This window comes from Canis aureus, chromosome 1 (assembly GCF_053574225.1).
Source record: "Canis aureus isolate CA01 chromosome 1, VMU_Caureus_v.1.0, whole genome shotgun sequence".
Classification (NCBI taxonomy): domain Eukaryota; kingdom Metazoa; phylum Chordata; class Mammalia; order Carnivora; family Canidae; genus Canis; species Canis aureus.
The window spans coordinates 13,663,816-13,678,317 of NC_135611.1; the positions used below are offsets into that span (position 1 = coordinate 13,663,816).

The window sequence follows — 14,502 nt, forward strand, 5'->3', positions numbered from 1 at the left end:
GCTCAGGATGTGATCTCAGGGTCGTGAGATTGAGCCCTGTGTCCTAGGGCTCCTCTTGAGCATGGAGTCTGATTAAGATTCTCTCCCTCTCTCTCCCTCTACTCTTCCCCACCATTGCCACACATGGCCACTCTCTCTATATAAACAAACAAACAAATAAGCAAGAAAGCAAGCAAAGTTAAAAAAAAAAATCACTAAGTGTTTTGATACAGCCAAGGGAATTTGAGGACAAAAACAGATTTAAAAAATAGTTATGATAAAAGACAATTTAAGTCTAAAAAAGGTTATATTGTTAGAACTAATCGAAAAGTGCAACACATTATAAAGGTGGCTTCTCTTCTATTTGCTTTACTTCTATGTACAGAAAATCCTCAAAAGGAAGGGAAGGTTAGAAGTAAAAGCATTGTATTTCTTCTCAGTTGCCCTGGGGAGCTCCGTGTCTGTGCTGGGAGACCTGGGTTGACAATCTGAGTGTCAGTGATGCCAAGTCTGTGGGTTTAAGCCCGGCATGAGCTTCTTCATTTGCCTGTGGTTTAAAGAACCAGATATCCCCTGATCTCATCGCACTCATGTGGTTTCCTGTCCAAAGGAGTGGGGGTGACTTAGCCCAAACCCCTCGTTATTATCAGAGGGACAATGGGCTAGGCGTATTCTTCAGAGTCTGTATCTGGCAGCCAAAACCCAAATTATTTGATTTTTTTAATTGCTGGAAGATCTCAGCTCACATAAAGAAAAAGCTGGAATCCCACCCTCAATAATGATCTTTCAACTCCTAAGTTCCTCCGTGACACCAAAGGAAACTCATAGGCAGCCATTGACCCTTTTACTAATTTTCACATCCCCAGGTGCTCGGCCAGCTCTCTGCCTCGGCAAGTGATCAGCAGGTGCCACTTCTGGTCTAACAATCTCTCCCCTTCCAGACTCTGTCCGCTGGAGGGCCCTTCTGGCAATGTCTACAGGACCAATCTGTTCAACTGTTCTTGAGCCAGTGCAACAGTCTGCTGAGCTAATAGAAGATGAAGCTAGAACCCTAGTAACCCTTTGCTTTGCTCACTTTTCAGACTCCACTGTTTCTACCTGATTGCTTTCACTCAAGTTATTCTTCTCAACAGGAAAGCCATCCTTCTTTCTCCCCACTGACCCAAATCTGTGAGGTTCTACTCATACTCTACAGCTTCTATGACATCTGGTCTGACTTATACAATCCTCGGTGAACTCCTGCTACACAGAACTGCACCTCTTAGAGCTACAATATAAAAATGTATTATTAATTAACTAATTAATCAGATGTCTTCTAGACATTTCATTGGAGTGGGCTTCTATTCCTACATAGATTCTACACTTGATGCCCCTTCAGCAGCAAGAACAGTGCTGAGTCTCAAGTTGGTACTTACAAAATATCCCTTGACTGAGTGAAATGCTAAAATTTTCTAGAAAGGCTCTTTAGTATGGTGAGCAAAGATATGGATTCTGAGGGACTCAGAAAGGTATGACTTGAATTTTCTGTCAATTGCGAGTGTATAATCTTGCACAAATGTCTTTCTCAATCTCTCTGAGCTTAAGTTTCTTAATGGATGCTGGTACTGTTCATTGCCTCTGCAAAAGCAATCCATTTTTTGTTTTTCTTTTTCCTGATTTTTCTTAGGTATCAGAGATTCCTTGTCTTGGGAAAAGAGGGCCCGGTTGTTGGTCTTGGAGGGTAGCTATATAACCCAATCTTGGTCAACAAGGTTTGGAATAAGTCTGTTGGGGTGTGTCTGGGGGAAATTTTTCCTTCCTGATAAGAGAGAGACATACAAAGAGAACCTCCCCTATCCTACGCCATCCTCTTCTACCAGACTTTGAGCATGGCTGTGTGAAGATGTGATGCCAGGAAATGTTCCCACCATATATCAACCAGAGAAGAAGGCCAAGAGGTTTGCAGAGATGCCAAACCAGAGCCCTGACTTCAGAGCACTCCCAAGTCAATGCTGGAAACTACCTACCTCTAGTTTTTGTTCTTATTGTTACCTGAGATGCTAAATAGTAAGTCTATATTATTCCTAAATGACACAGACTTTTGTGAAGAATAGATCAGACAATGTCTGTCAAGTGCTTAGCGTACTATCTTTCATACTGTGAGTGTTCGACAGAGTGGGTTAGTGGGTAAAATAGAGTACTTGTGGGTGGCCAGATTTGGAAGTTGTCTTCCCTCCTAGATTAGAGAAATTTGGGGGGCTCAGTATAAAAAAGAGAAGATGGTCACACATCAAACTATCAGAGGAAGCGTAAAAGGCAATATATGATTAGAAGCCAAAATGAGTGGCACCAATGGTAGGTGGTGTCGCAGGAAAGAGAGGAAGGGTTGATACATGTGTGTTAGGGGCCTCAGAGAAAGAATAAAGATAAATGAAAAAATTGAAGATTTGAAAGGGGAAAGCACTAAAATTACAGAAGTGGGAAGTGATGGCCGTTCACTGGCTTCCTGAGATCTGCCCGGTGTGGTCAGTGTTGTAGGGGAAGGAGAGAGGGGGAAAGGCGACAGCATCTCACAGGGGGGACTTGACACCAGAATGGGCTGAGATCTAATCTAAAGATATCTTACATAAACTCCTGAGAGGGGAAGTTGCTTGTGAAAACTGTGAAAGGAAAAAAAAATCCGAGAAATGTAGAAGAAGAAGAACTCAGATGGTGAGACCCCTACCAAGAAACCACTGCAAGAGCCCAATCAGTAGGTAAATTAGAAGAGCAGAGCTACTACCATTAGTAGTAGCTACCAGTCTTACCATTATAAGATAAATAAGATTAAGTCTCTCAATTAACTTCAAACAGTACTTACAACAGGTCTAGGTCAGATCACTTCTACCAAAGCTGAGAATGGTAGAACTGGCATGACTCTTACCAGCTTGTTTTCTTATCTTCTGGTGGTAAAGAGGATATAACATTATATATGCAATGTGACCTCAGCCATATAAGTAAAGTATGTGCAGAAATATGACTTGAAAGAAATGTGTCAAAATGTAAACAGTGATTGTAGTAACTTTATAGATGCTGGTCAATTTTTTTTTTTAACTTTAAAAGAATTCCCCACATTTTCCACAATAGGCATGCATTACTTTTAAAACCAGAAATATATGATCAAAATATCTATATGGAGGTGTTTATTTTCTTCCCAGTAGCACTACAATGAAACATATCTAAAGAGAAATAAGACCGAAAACAAGAAAACAAGTAAGGTTCTAATATTCTAATCGGGAGATTACATTGTGTTTTTTCTCTGAAGCACCTGTCCAAATGTGATTGAGTAGCTTTAACCACCGGGTCCTTGTCTCCCTGTATGCAGTAAGCACCATGAGTTCCGAAACCACGGTAGTCTTCCCCATGACTGAGATACGCACTTGGCTCAAATTAAGGTGCTCACTGTTTGCTGAATGACTTGCTCATGCTAAGCACGTTGCCATGTTATTTCTTTTCTCTTATCCACTTTGAATGAACAACCACTGGTGCTTCCAGAATTACCCTCTCCATGGGATTTGCTGGTAGATGGGAAATATACAAATGTATCCTCTCAAGAGCATCAGTAATGTCACCACTGAAATTATCCAAAGCACAGTACAATTGTAGGTCAAAAAGGAAGTCCCATTTTGACATAAAATGCCATCTAATAATCTTACTTTACTAATGACTTTCCATTAAATATACTGAAACACTGTTTTTATAATGGATCATTAATATTAATTAGCCTGAGTATTACAGTAGCATGGTTCACCCTAGAAATTTAAGCAGCTGTTGCTATGAGCAGGACCCAAGGCATGTGAGAGTGGCCACCTCCGTGGTGTGAATTTGGGGTCATCTTGGCTAAGACATCATGCGGTATATACTTTTTGAAATATAATTATCAGAGAATAAATATCTTCTATTATTAGCAATAAAAGTCATCATGTTAATGGCTCTGGGAGAAATAATACATATTTCTAAATTCCTGCAAAAAAAAAAGGCTTTTGACAGAGTAAGGAGAGGCGGTCAGGCCAGGAGTCTTGGGGTGTGTGAAGAGGATAAGAAAGGAACAAGAAGGTTTTGAATGAGAGTGAGCCAGGCCATAGAAAGGGACAATACCAGGATCCAGGGCAACAGAATGCAAACCTTATCTATTTTAAGATATTGCCCTGGGCCAGCCAGGAGTATGAGAAAGTTTGCACATGAAACAAGCTCTGTTAGGGAGTGTAACACTTCAGTCAGAGTATTTATCTTGTTGCCAAGTGATAATCCCAACATAGATTCCATAGTTGGTAGGCCGTGGGAACACATATCCAGTGTTCTGTGATTCAGCTGTGTAAGAAAACCAATAACCTTCCTAAAACCTGTCATGCCAAAAGCATGCAAAGAGAGATCACATTTGCAGAGCAGCCTCAGAATGCATCATGAATCATGAATTCACTCATCCTATACATCAGATGAAACTCTGTGCTTATAGTGATGCATTTCCTTCAAGGATCTAATGATACAACACCGGATTCATGTAACCACAATTGCATGCACCATTTGGCTCTCTGTTATCCTTGTGGATTATTTTTGGATAAGTGGATTATTTACATTACTTAACAAGTGCTAATTTAGTCTCTCTTTTATCTAGCATGTTCCCAGTGCATCTAGGCCAATGCTGTATGCCTAATAAGAGTCACACATTTCAATGATAACTTTCATAAAACATACTGAGAAAGTAAAAAAATAAGACATGTCATAGAATATATTCCAAATCAGGATGTCAATTACTTTTGTTTTGTCCTCTTTATGAATTTCTGTATCTTTTTTTCATTAAGAGTAGATAAAAGACCAGACACCCGTTGACACTTTTTACTAAAATACGTAAATGATTCACACACAGGTTTCAGATTTGGTCCCATCTAAAATGACTAGGTGAATCTCTGATTTCTAGGAAGGAACTGTCAAAAGAAAAGAGTGTGAGCTGGGGGACAGTGATGCATTTTATCACAGGGTGAGACCAGAGCACCTAGTCTCCAAGTTAAAACAGCCTTATATAGACTTGTGTCAAAGTGAGAAGGATGGGGAAATGATAGCTCAGTTCTCTCTCTGTTAATTAGTCATCATTCATGGACATGGCGGACAGGAATATGGGAATGCAAATGGGATGCTTGGGTGAGAGTAGCAGGAGGGGAGGAAAGCAGACAACAGAGAAAAGGCTGCTGCAACTCTATCGCCAATCTTGACCTCTCCCCAGATCCTGAGCTAACCAAATGCAGCCTCCTAGCAGACAACCGCCCTTGACTGCCAATGGTCCATCATTCTCCACCTATTTCTCAACTACTTCCCATTCATCTATCAGTCATCCAAACCAAAATTGAAACAACATCTTCAATTCTTTTCCTTATATCCACATTCACATCTATCATTTAACAAGTCCCACTAATTTTAGTTTTAAAATATTTTTTGAGTTGATGAGCTCCTCTCTTCTCTCTCAAACTATTGCCCTTTGGTCTCCATCATCTCTGGTCTGATCTCTCAGTCTCTAGTGTAGTGTCTTGTCCCTTAAGTCATAAGCCTGCTATATTTACAATGTAATCTGACCTAGCTATGCCTCTTCTTAAAATTTTTCAGTGAGTCCCCAGTAAATATAAGATGTATATTTCAGAATTGGATTCATATGTCCAAGACCATCTGTGATCTGGCCCCTGCCTTTTTCTCTAATAACATCAATTTAAATATTGTAAAATAGTCTTTAATATCTAGTACATAATAGGTGCTCAAATTTGTTAGCACTTGTGATCAGCTCTATTACTGTACTTAGAACACTGGATTAAGTTCTATTTTTACATATTTGTTTCCCTGTAAAGTTTTTGAGAACAGAAGCTGTATATCTCAGTTTTTATACCCACAACTTTTGGTATAAGGTGTGCTCCCTGGGGATGCCTACTTAGTGTTTTTTTAACTAAACTGGAAACAAACTTTTGTATCCTAATTTTGATCCTCCTTAGCACTACTGAGATAGCCTCAAAATATGGGTCTTGCTTCTCTTCCTCCTTTGGTATGAAGATAGAAAACTTTATCTTTTGGGACAGGGAGCAGTTAAGGTTGAGTCTCATGAACTAATGTAAGATAAATATCGGGATCCCGCTCTAAGAGTTCGGAGAACTTCAGGGGCAGGTGCTGAGATAGGACTCCATAAGCAGAGGAACAGAGACCTTGATCTTGCCTAGCTAGCTGTAATAGAAACAAAGGGGTCAGACCTATAGCAGGGAAAATACCCCCTCTACTCCAGGGTTTGCATGAAGGCATCATAAGAGTTGAGGCCCCAGGAGCTATAAGCAGTGAGCAAGTATCAACCACTGAGAAAGGAGGCTAAGAGCTATGAGAAGATAGGGGTGGGGGTGGTTAAGACCACAACAGAAGAAGTCTACTTTGTGTCAATTTTCTAAGTTTTGTATTGAATACTTGCCTACAAACAGAAATACATAATTTTTAACGGAAAAAAAGTTGAAGATACTGCTAAACACCATGCTAGTAGTAGGGCTGCAAGAATATTGGCTCCAGGGAAAGAAATAATTTAAATGATTTATGTATTTGACATTGAATAGGTTAATGAGATCATAAAAAGATCAGAACATCTCAGATTTCCATCAGGTCAGGACTTGTGATGGTTTTGTGCGTGCCTGTGTGACATTTCATTCCAGATACTTAATCTATTCCTTTGGAGTGCTTGTTTATCTGAAGTCTGAGTCAAAGGAATGACTATCTCCAAAAGGATATAATTTTTCAGTGATTTTTGCTCTTCCCACTTTTCCAACACTATTTCAATCATATTTCTTGATTGTTTCAATATTTGTACCCATATGCTTGTTGCCTTAATATGAAAGTGATATTTCATTTTGTACCCAGGCAGGGTATAGTTCTGGGTAGAGTAATTTAAGTTTTCTATAATAATGACTTCTTGGAGTTCAGTGGCTCTTTGATTAATCAGAACTGTGTACTTCATTAGTCTTACATTTCATCAACTGATGCTAAGAAACCCAAATACATGGAGGGATAAAGAATAAATCCATACCATTTACTTGAGGAAAGTTCCAGATCTTTCCACAGCACTCAGGTATGTACATCTTTGTGATCCACTCACCCACTCCTAGGGTTACAAATGTTTAACTCTTACTTCATAACAAGTTCCTGTTTGCCTGAACATGAGTACATAAAGCTCATTTCAAAAATTTTTTTGAAAAACTTTACCATCAAGGAGGAACCTCTGGTCATCACACTATGTTAATGAAGAGTCATAACCCCTTAGCCTGACTCATATTGAAATTATATTGCATGATTTTCTAATACAGCATCATAATCTTGAAGTGTAAGATCCTCTTTTTTCTTAAATTAATATAGAAAGTTAAGCACATCCCTGCATTTTCAAAATTTCTGACAAAGTCATGTAAAATATAATAATGCTCATGAGTTCCATCAGCTCTGCACAAAATTATAAAGTAAGAGAGATATAAAAAGAGCCATATATTATATATGCAAGACTAAAGTATTGTTATAAATGAAATAATGTAAAGTGTAAGACAGAATGTCTAATAATAAATAATTGATATTATTACTATTATTATTTTTACTATTGAAATCTTTTTGGTAATTATCTCCGCTTGAGTATTATACTAACATCTGATAATAGTCATGTGATCGTGGATAGGTGATTCTACTTCTTTGGCCTTCCTTTCCTTTACATTATAGTGGTCTCATACAAATTATGAAATACTTCAATGCATCTTATCTTATTATTTTCAGTGATTGTTTAAGTAGGTTAAATCATTGTTTTACAGCTGAGAAAACAGAACAGTAGTCAAGTGATTTGCCTCATTGTTGGTAAATATTAAATTAAACCCAAATGTTTTAGGTCAATGCTCTTTCCATGGACAATAGCTTCCATGTTCTTTTCAGTTTTTAAATGTATAATTCTAGGTTTCTGGAATTATTTAAGGAGCTGTTAGGAACTCAAGGACAGAGACAATGTCCTATTCATTCTTGACTTGCCTAGTGCCTAGTGATGTCATTAGCAAATGGTAAGTCCTCAATCAGTGTGCTAAACTGGACCCTCCCTTGTCCAAGCTACCCATGATAAGGCATCATCCAGCATCCCACCTTACTAATGGCTAGGATTTGCTCTGTATAGGATGCTGTTAGAAAAGGGAGGGAGTGTAATTCCTTGATTGGCATCTCAATAAATTTTGTTTATAGGGAGGATGAAACGGTAAATGAAGTAGAAATCAATCATTTTTGGGTAAGAGGCAGGGGTGTTTGGTATTTAATGGGTGGCACAGTGACCTTGCTTTTGTCTGTACTTGAATAAAATTATGAAATGTGCAATTTTATCTCATTTTTTCATGGTCTCAGAGTAACTTGTCTGAGGTTGGTATCCCATGATAAAGTTTATGTCTAATAGGAGAACAAAATGACCTGGAAGTTTCATACTAGTTTCTGAGTGTCAAAAGCTGCTTTCTTTTTCTTTTCTTTTCTTTTCTTTTCTTTTCTTTTCTTTTCTTTTCTTTTCTTTTTCTTTCCTTTCTGACTGCCAAACAGCACTCATTTGTGGAGGAACAGCTTCACATGAATGGAAAGATTGCAGAATGTGCTAAAGATATTACCAAGAAGATAGCGTCTCATCCATGAATTCAATGTGACTTGTTTAGTTCTTTTTAAGGGAAAGGCTAATTCCAGATATTGCTATACTTTCTAGGATAGTTGGTTAAACAATTGTATTGTATTTAATACATTAGGCTTTGGTTTATGGTGTCTTTTTGTAACTTATTTTTTAAATTGTAATTAGAACAGGTACAAAATTTTTCTTCTCAGATTTCTCCCTCCTTAAAAGAATTAGTTTTAACTTCCTTTAGCTAATTCTTTCAGTATTTTCCTCCATATCTCTCCTAAAATTGTTTTAGGAAGTAGCAATATAAGCATGGCCTTTAGAACTACACATGTGCACATTTCCCATCCTACCATATTCTAATATAGTAATACTAAATTATATTTAGGTCAAAATTCTCTGTTTTCATTATTATGATTATGTGCATGGAATTCATAGCTGGGCCATATTATATAATTGTACTTTCTGTACATTTTGCTTTCCTCACACTCTGAATAATCTTGTCTTTTAAAAATGTGTTTAGTTTTATATTAGTTATTACTAACTCAACACAAACCTCTATTCACTAGATAAATCTTAATACATTTAATGAGATAAAAAGCAGGAGGTATCACACTCTCAATTTCAGCTATCCTATAAAGTTCTGGTCATCAAAACTAGCATAAGAACAGAAGAACAGGGCAGCCCTGGTGGTCCAGTGGTTTAGCGCCGCCTACAGCCTGGGGCATGACCCTGGAGACCCGGGATCAAGTCCCACATCGGGTCCCTGCATGGAGCCTGCTTCTCCCTCTGCCTGTGCCTCTGCCTCTCTCTCTCTCTCTCTCTCTCTCTCTCTCTGTCACTCTCTGTGTCTGTCATGAATAAATGGGTAAAATCTTAAGAAAAAAAAAGAACAGATCAATGTGACAGAGTCAAAAGCCCAGAAATAAACCCAATAATATATAGTCAACTAATATTTGACAAAGGAGAAAAGATAGTCCCTTCAATAAATGGCACCGGAATAATAGGATACTTACACATAAGAGAATGAGGAAACTCTCTGAGGAAAGTCCATAGTATTTTAATAGGGATTGAATTGAACATGTAAATTGCCCTGGGTAGCATAAACATTTTCACAATATTAATTCTTCCAATTCATAAGCATGGAATATTTTTCCATATCTGTGTGTCTTCCTCAATTCCTTTCAGAAGTTTTCTGTAGTTTTTAGGGCATAGATCCTTAACTTATTTGGTTAGGTTTATTCCTAGGTATCTTATCTTTTTGGGTGCAATTGTAAATGGGATTGACTCCTTAATTTCTCTTTCTTCAGTCTCATTGTTAGTGTATAGGAATGCCACTGATTTCTGGGCATTGATTTCGTATCCTGCCACATTGCTGAATTGCTGTATGAGATCCAGCAATCTTAGGGTGGAGTCTTAGCCAGGGGAATACTGAAAAAGAAAACCAGAGCCGAGGGCATCACAATGCCAGATTTCAAGTTGTACTACAAAGCTGTGATCATCAAGACAGTGTGGTACTGGCACAAAAATAGACACATAGATCAACGGAACAGAATAGAGAGCCCAGAAATGGGCCCTCAACTTTATGGTCAACTAATATTCGACAAAGCAGGAAAGACTATCCACTGGAAAAAGAACAGTCTCTTCAATAAATGGTGCTGGTATAATTGGACAGCCATGTGCAGAAGAATGAAACTAGACCATTCTCTTACAACCACACACAAAGATAAACTCAAAATGGATGAAAGATCTATATGTGAGACAAGAATCCACCAAAATCCTAGAGGAGAACACAAGCAACACCCTTTCTGAACTTGGCTACAGCAACTTTTTGCAAGATACATCTATGAAGGCAAAGGAAACAAAAGCAAAAATGAACCATTGGGACTTCATCAAGATGAAAAGCTTCTGCACAGCAAAAGAAACCGTCAACAAAACAAAAAGACAACCTACAGAATGGGAGAAGATATTTGCAAATGATAGATAAAGGGCTAGTATCCAAGGTCTATAAAGAACTTATTAAACTCAACAGCAAAGAAACAAACAATCCAATCATGAAATGGGCAAAAGACATGAACAGATATTTCACAGAGGAAGACATAGACATGGCCAACAAGCACATGAGAAAATGTTCCGCATCACGTGCGCAGGGAAATACAAATCAAAACCACAATGAGATACCACCTCACACCAGTGAGAATGGTGAAAATTAACAAGACAGGAAACAACACATGTTGGAGAGGATGTGGGGAAAGGGGAACCCTCTTGCCCTGTTGGTGGGAATGTGAACTGGTACAGCCACTCTGGAAAACTGTGTGGAGGTTCCTCAAAGAGTTAAAAATAGAGCTACCCTACGACCCAGCAATTGCATTGCTGGGATTTACCCCCAGGTACAGATGCAGTGAAACGCCGAGACACCTGCACCCCAATGTTCACAGCAGCAATGTCCACAATAGCCAAACTGTGGAAGGAGCCTTGGTGTCCATTGAAGGATGACTGGATAAAGAAAATGTGGTCTATATATACAATGAAATATTACCCAGCCATTAGAAACGACGAATACCCACCATTTGCTTGGATGTGGATGGAACTGGAGGGTATTATGCTGAGTGAAGTAAGTCAATCGGAGAAGGACAAACATTATATGGTTTCACTCATATGGGGAATATAAGAAATAGTGAAAGGGATTATAGGGTAAAGGAGAAAAAATGAGCGGGAAAAATCAGAGAGGGTGACAAAACCTGAGAGACGCCTAACTCTGGGAAACGAACAAGGGGCAGTGGAAGGGAGGTGGGTGGGGGGTTGGGGTGACTGGGTGACAGGCACTGAGTGGGGCATTTGACGGGATGAACACTGGGTGTTATACTCTCTGTTGGCAAATCGAACTCCAATAAAAAATACAACAACAAAAAAGAATGAAATGACCCGTAGCTTACACCACTCACAAAAATTGACTTGAAATGGATTAAAGACTTAAATGGAAGACCTAAAACAATGAAACTCCTAAAAAAAAATAGGAACAAAGCTCCTTGAGAAAGGTCTTGGTACTGATTTTTTGGATATGACACCTATAAGCACAAGCAATAAAATACAAAACAAATTGGACTACATCAAACTAAAAAGCATCTGTACAGCAAAAGAAACCATCAATGAAGTGGAAAGACAACCTTTAGAATGGGAAAAAGTATTGGCAAACCATATATCTGATAAGGGTTAATATCCAAAATATATAAAGAAGTAATGAAACTCAGTAGCAAAAAATCAAATAACCCAATTTTTAAAATGGGCAGAGGACCTGAATAGACATTTCTCCAAAGAAATATGTATAAAAGATATACTAAAGGCAGGTATGAAAGATGCTCAACATCACTTGTTCTTAGGGATGTGCAAATTAAAACTGCAGTGTGATATCACCCCCTGCCATCAAAAGAGAAGAGATAACAAGTGTTTGTGAGGTTGTGGAGAAAAGAAAGGGCATCCTTGTACACTGTTGTTGGGATTGTAAATTGGTGCAGCCTCTATGGATAGCAGTAAAGAGTTTCTCAAAAAATTAAAAATAGAGCTACCGTATGAACCAGCAATTCCACTTCTGGGAATATATCCAAAGGTAATGAAAACACTAACTCAAGAAGATATCTGCACCCCCAAGTTCATAGTAGCATTATTTATAATAGGCAAGAAATGGAAACAATCTAAGTGTTTATTGATGGATGAATGGATAAATTGTGGTTTTGTATATGTGTATACACACACACACACACACGCTGGAATATTTAGTTAGCCATAAAAAATGAAGAATGGTAGGACCATTGCAACATGGATGGGCCCACAGGGCATTATGGTAAGTGAAATAAGTCAGATAGAAAAAGAGAAATAATATATTGTCTTATATATGGAGTCTTAAAAAAAAAAAAGAAAGAAAAACTCATAGGAAAAGATATCAGGCTTGTGTTTACCAGAGATCAGGAGTGAGGGGAAGAGGAATTGAAAAAAGGTGGTCAGAAGGCACAAACTTCCACTTACAATAACTGAGGACTAGATGAATGTACAACATGACATGTCATTAACACTGCCGTCTGATATATCAGAAAATTGGTTAGAGAGTAAATGCTAAGTATTCAACCACCCTAAGGAGAAAATTTGTTTCCTTTATTCTTTTCGTCTTCCTTTTTTTAAAAATTGTATCTATAGGAGAAGGTGGATGTTAGCTGAACTTGTAATCATTTCACCATATATGTAAATTAAACCATCACACTGTACATCTTAAACTTCCAGAGATGTATGTCAATTATTTCTCAATAAAACTGGAAAAAAAATACATTCAAATGCTTGAGATATCGAATCAATTACGTTTTTAAAAATGATGATGCTCAGAGCCTCTGATCTGGTGCAGACCAAAACAGTTGCTCTCAATGCTCCTGAAAGTCTGTTGTCCTCTTGTGATGACCTAGAATCTGAGTTTTTTTTTTTTTTTATTCTTATCTCTTTTGGATTGGATTCTCTTCCAACATCCTTTGTCATCCTCTTTTTGTTTCACTGACTCGATTTGGGGGAGCACAAGCTCCATCAACAACTTGAGCAAAGAGACGGGGAATGAGGCTTTTTAGATCTTGAACATCTGAAAATGATTTTTCTCTCTCCTGTACTAAATTACTAGTTTGGTGATGTATAGAATTCTAGACTAAAAAGCATTTTCCATCCAAAATGCCAATAGGTATTTTCTGCCGTATTCTCAAATTCAGCTTTGCTATTAAAAACTCAAAGGTTGTTCTAATTTCTGATCTTGTATATATGACCTTACCTTTGATCTCTGGAAGCTTACAGAATTTCTCTGTCTCCAACGTCCTGAAATTTCATAATGATGTGCTTTGGGATGGGCTTACTTTCATCCAATTTTACTGGTACTCAGGCCCTTTTTAATCTGGAAGATTATGTCATTCAGTTCTAAGAAATTTTCTGGAATTATTTATTTTTGTTTTTTAAATGTATTCTTGTTATATTTTTAATATATTATTTAATACATAGAAGGGAATAGTGCCATTAATTTCTATTTACCATGGGTTTCTCCCCAGTTTCACCCTCTACCTTCTTTCTGAATGCTACCTGAGGCAAACACAATTTTGAATTTTTATTCATCATTCTCTAGTTTTATTTGTATATCCTTACCGAGAAAATCTGATAAAATAATAGGTTATCTTTGCTTGTGTGTGAGCTTAATTAAAATTTGGCACTATCTTGCACATACTCTAGAGAAGTGGGGTGGGGGGCATCCAGCAAATGTGTTTGGTAAAGGGCCAGATAGCAAATATTTTAGTTTCTGTGGGCCATATGGTCTCTATTACCGTTATCCTGTTGTGGTGGGAAAACAGACATGAATAAATGGGTGTGGCAGTCTTCAAATATGATTTTACTTGCAAAAACATATGGTGGGCCATATGCTGTAGTTTGCGGACTACTGCCCTAGGGAAAGTCTGCATACATACACAGATAATGCAAGAGTCTCTCGAGGTGTATACAACACAACATCAAACTGTTTATAAAAATCCTACATATTCTATGTCTTTTTCATCTTGGTTGTTCCATTCCATCTTATGTTTCTCAAAGTCAGGTGGTTTCTAGGTGTAGTTCATTTTTTCACTGCTATTCCACTGAATAGCAATTAATTGAATGAAATAGAGTATCACAAATTTTTTATCCATCATCCTATCAGTACATATTTAACTTGGTTCCAGTTTTTGTCTTCTGATGTGGTTTTCTAATACATATTCTCTTCAGCACTATACAAAAACATCCCCAATATGCACCTCGACAGCACTCGATATTGTCAAATTTCTTAACTCTTGACTATTTACCACAGATAAGATGATATGTCATAA

At 37.8% G+C, this 14,502-nt stretch overlaps 1 long non-coding RNA gene across 3 annotated transcripts in view; it reads left to right on the top strand.

Moving 5' to 3' along the window:
- LOC144308218 (uncharacterized) overlaps positions 1 to 14,502 on the top strand; it is a 54,966-nt gene that overhangs the window by 9,129 nt on the left and 31,335 nt on the right. The gene's annotated exons all lie outside the window — the stretch shown is intronic.